We start from the raw sequence: 5123 nt of genomic DNA, 5'->3' as shown, positions 1-5123 counted from the left end.
TTTTCTAGGGCAACATTTCCATTCTTTTTCATGATTCTTTTACTATATATTAGTAGTTATTTTTGTTGTGGCTGCTCTAGGGCTTACCATATACATGTTAACTTTTCAGAATCTACTTAAGATTTAGACTAACTGAATGTGATTGAGCTATATTGGGTTATCAGTAAAGTCATGACATATTTTTCTGGTTTTCTATGCAAAAATGCATCATGACCTTTCTGACGACCCAATAGAAATGCTACTCTTGTATAGCACTATTACCCTGTCGTTGTTACACAGTAGTCCTTCCTTATCTGCGGTTTTACTTTCTATGGTTCCAGTTGAGACCTGATACCCATGGTCTAAAAATATTACTATATGATAAGTTATTTTGAGAGCAAGAAAAAGATAAAGATCATATTCACATAACTTTTCTTAAAGTATATTGGTATATTTGTTCTACTTTTTTATTGTTATTAATCTCTTACTATTCCTAATTTATACATTCAACTTTATCATAAATATGTATGATTTATATGTATATACATATATATATATATATAAAATGATCTCAGCATCATATTGTTTTATCTCTTACTGTACATAACTTTGTCTTTTATAGAAGATAAGATAACAAAAAAGAGAGCAAGTATATATGTATAGAATTTGTTAGATTAGGGACCAGCAGGTGGTGTGGTGGTTAAAGCTCTGGACATTCCCACATGGCTGATCACAGTTCAAGTCCTGGACGTGGCAGCTTGTTTTCTCACTTTCTTTCTCTCCCTCTCTCTCTCTCTCTCTTTGTGTGTGTGTGTGTGTGTGTGTGTGTGTGTGTGTGTGACTGGTCAAATTAAAATAAATGAATGAATAAATAAAAGAAAGCAAAACAATTATTTTTTTAAAAAATTTGTTAGATTAATCTTCTTGTTTACCATTTCTGATCCTCTTCATTTTCTCCTATGGGTTTAGTTACCCTCTCATCATTCCTTACTCTAATATAGTTTATTCTTACCACCTCCTTTATGCTGTTGTTGCATAGCAAATGACATTTCTATATACTACGGATCCCACAAAATAATTATCCAGTTTTTCCAGCACCATTTGCTGAATAGATTTTCTTTTGCCCACTGGATTATCTTGTGCCCTTTGTCAAAAATCAAATGGCTATAAGTTTTGGGGTTTATTTCTGGGTTCTCTATTCTTTTTTAGTGGGTCACATGCCTTTCTTTTGTTTGATTGTTTTGTTTTTGTTTTTGCCAGTATCATGCTGTTTTGATTATGACAGCTTTGTAATATATTTGAGGTCAGGAAGGGAGATGCCTCCTACTTTATTCTTCTTGTACAGTATTGCTTTGATGATATGGGACCTTTTATGGTTCCAAACATATTTTATAAATTTTTTTCTACTTCTGTGAAGAATATCTCTGGTAATTTACTTGAAATTGCACTATATTTGTAGATTAATTTGGGTAGGATTGGCATTTAAATTATATTAATTCTTCCAATCCAGGAGCATGGGCTGTCTTTACACTTTTTTGTACCATACTCAATTTCTTTTTTTCAAGTTTTCATAGTTTTCCTTGTAGAGGTCTTTCACTTCTTTGGTTAGGTTTATTACTGTTTTTGTTTGCTTGTTTCTGTTTCTGTTTGGTTTTTGTTTGTTTGTTTTTTGTTCATTGCTGGTTTATAAAAATGCTATTGCTTTTTGTACATTGATTTTATATCCTGCCATTTTATTCATTTATCACTTCCAGGAGGTTTTTGTGTATTCTTTTGGATTTTTTATGTAAATAATCATGTCATCTGCAAACAGAGAAAACTTCATTTCTTTACCAATTTGAATGCCTTTTATTTTAGTCTCTGTCAATTGCACTGGCTAGAACTTCCAGTATTTGTTGAAAGGGGTGGAGAAGTGGGCAGCCTTGTTGTGCTTCTGTGTTTAGTGGAAAATTTGTCAGTTTTTCTCCATTCAGTATTATGTTAGCTGTGGGTTTGATCATATGGCTTTTATTGGATTGAGGAATGTCCCTTCTATGCCAGTTTTTCTGATTCTCAATCATGAAGGCATGTTGTATTTCATCAAATGCTTTTTCTGCATTAACTGGTATGATGATAGGGTTTTTATCTTTCCTTCTGTTAATGGGATGTGCTGCACTTATTATTTTGCATATGTTGAACCACCTTTGCATTCCTGGAATAAAGCCTACCTGGTCATGGTGTACAATCTTTGCAATGTATTATTGGCTCCTATTTATTAGTATGTTGTTGAGAAATTTTTTATTTGTATTCATCAGGGATGTTGCTCTGTAGTTTTCCCTCTTTATTATGTCCCTGCCTTTTTTGGATATTAGGTGATAGAGGCTTCATAGAATAAATTTGGGAGGGTTCCTTCCTTTTGGATCTTTAAAAATAGTTTGAGAAGTTTGGCCCTGAATCAAGGCCAGCAGTTTGCTGAAGCTGTTGGTCTCAAGCAGGCACCTAAAGAAAAGTCTTTTTCTGGTCTGTTGGTCATTTCAGGACTTTGGAAATGTAATGGTCAATTCATTAGGAAGAAACATATAAGTTACTTGGTGATAGGTAGGGCTAATACTTTATAGTACTAGGATTCCAAAATATCCATAAAATATTAATGGACCCTGATTTTTAACATGTTTGCTAGACGTACCAAAAAAAGAAAGAAAGAAAGAATGGAAGAGAAAAAAAGAAATAGTTTAAGAAGAATCAGAGTTAGTTATTCCTTGAAAGTTTTGTAGAATTCAGAAGTGAAGCCATTAAATGTTTTCTATGCAAAAGTATGCCATGACTTTTCCAATGACCCAGTATTACTGATTCAATCTTACTGCTTGTTATTGGTCTAATCAGGCTTTCTACTTCCTAGTTCAATCTTGGTAAATTATATTTGTCCAGAAATTTTTCCATCTCATTTAGGTCTTCGTGTTTGTTGGCATAATATCACTCACAGTCTTGGTCTCCCCTGAGCCTGAGGGTGGGACTCAGGAAGGCAATGGCAGGGGCACAGAACTGGAAGAAAATCTAAGATCACACCTGCTCGCAAGGCTCAGAGCCTTGTCAGCAGCCGTGGAGTCAAATTGCGGCTGACAGGGATGCAGCACCACCACTTGGCATCCATAAAAGGTGGCGACCACAGGCCATGATTGGCAGGCCCCCTTACATATTCTTTGCACATAACCAAACAGTTATAATTTCACTCTAGAGTAAGCAATGAATTGTAAATCCTTGAGAACTGAAAGAGTTCCTTGTTGTTCTTCCAATTTCTCCTATCAGAAATGACATAAACTAGACAGCAATTAAGCAAGGCATTAGAAGATTTTAGGTATTCATCGAGTTCACTTTTTTATTTATTTATTTTTTAGTTTAGTTTTTTAGGTGTTTACTAAAGGGTGTGTGTGCTTCCTGGAGAGTCAGAGAGAGAGAGTGAGAGACAATGAAAGAGAAATTGAGAAATCACCTCCCAGGGAGGTTGGCCATAGCACAATCCCTTTTACTCGATTCTCCTCCTAGGGTTTTGGGCATGCAAAACACATACCCAGAAAAATTTTCAAGACACCAGGTCCAAGACTCAAACTGTGGTCAGCTATGTGGGATTCTAGCACCTTAAGCACCGTACCACCTGCGCACCCTACAGTTTCCTTTTAATGGACAAGATTTTTAGAAAAAATGAAATTAATCAGTGGGAGTTTACTTCCTACTGTTCGACAATCTGACTCCTATTAAATCATTGTTATTATCCAATTTCTAACAGTACTCCAAAGCACTAATTATCTACTTTTGAATTATAATCATTTTTAGAGTGGTCAGGGCATTGGCACTGCATAATAAAGTCAGTGAAATGTTAAATTTTGGTAAAAAAAAAAACAGCCTCATTTAATTTTTAAAGTAAACTGCGGAGGAAATTAAAACCGTTCATCTTATAAGGAATATAAAATCTCTACTCTTACAATTAACTGTTAGTAGTTAGAGAACAGAAAGAGGCCCCTCAGGAGAGCTTCAAGGGCCACTTGCCAATAATTAGCTTTCCTCAGACAGTAGCATTTACCATAATCACCAGGGTCATTTTATTTATATTCAGAGTTCTAGGTTCCATTCTGTGGGCTTTCCGTTCAGGTCTGGGTGAGGAGTATTTTCATGTCTAATAAGATCCCAGGTAAGGAGGACTGTACTTTGAAACCAGGTATGACTGGTGGGCCATAGTTTGAAACCAGGGATTGTCACAGAGGAAGCACAGGGATATTAGAATTGACAGATTGTGAGTAAAACTGGATATAAGTAAATGAGGGAAGGAATAATATCCTTGTTGATGCAAGCTATTAGCTAATCACGAAGGGAGGATTTGGGGGAGGATCAGGGAGCACTTTGATTATGTGGTTGATAACATTCAGAGTCACCTGTGGGACTGGTAGAGATAGAAAAACATCCATCAAGTGAAGGAGACAGTGGGAGCAAAGGAATAGCCTTTAAATAAGAAGCTATTTTCTGATAAGTTATAGAGTAATATCTTTGGCTTGACTGACATGCATAGTATTTGTGTTGGAAAAAGAAATGTTGTACACTGTAAAGATGTGATTAAATGTAAATAAATGAATTAATTTTTAAAAAGAAAGTGTAGAATATGGTCAAGGAATAACGAGGGATCTACAGAATGAAAAGCAGGGTAGAGAGGAGATGGAAGTGTAAGCTGACTTGTGGGGACACCCTCCTGTGTTGCCATGAAGGGAGCATTGCTCTGTGGAGTTAGGAGTCCTGTCTTCTGCATGTTGCAGCCCTAGGAGATTTTACAGGATCTTTGCTCCAGTGCCAGACCTTGGCTCATGCTAACCCACTATTTAAAACTCCCCTTCTCACCATCCTTAGTCCACTATTCAAACCTTATCCACACTTTGAAGACCACCTTGAGCCCTATTTCACTCTGAGTTCCTTCCTACAGAGCCAAATCCACTTGAATATCCTTCTCCTGATCTACACTTTGCCAGACACTGTCCTTTCCTTTTGCATTATATATATTTCTCATCTCCATAGCCAATCAGAAAATTTCTAGGGAAATGGACCACATCACTTCGCCATGTCTATTTAGATACCAGCTTCATAATTAGAATTTAAAACAGGGCCAGCTCAGTAGGTGGGTG

General features: G+C 36.1%; 1 non-coding gene across 1 annotated transcript; it reads left to right on the top strand.

Annotated features, from left to right (window-relative positions):
• The first annotated feature begins 2402 nt into the window (after window positions 1-2402).
• LOC114007306 (small nucleolar RNA SNORA2/SNORA34 family) lies at window positions 2403-2539 on the top strand. The gene has a single exon (XR_003548930.1). It is a non-coding gene; the product is annotated as a small nucleolar RNA SNORA2/SNORA34 family (small nucleolar RNA).
• The last annotated feature ends 2584 nt before the right edge of the window (window positions 2540-5123 follow it).

This window comes from Tupaia chinensis, unplaced genomic scaffold (assembly GCF_000334495.1).
Source record: "Tupaia chinensis unplaced genomic scaffold, TupChi_1.0 Scaffold000147_1, whole genome shotgun sequence".
In the NCBI taxonomy this organism is placed as follows: Eukaryota; Metazoa; Chordata; class Mammalia; order Scandentia; family Tupaiidae; genus Tupaia; species Tupaia belangeri.
This window is presented reverse-complemented; position numbering and strand designations above follow the sequence as displayed.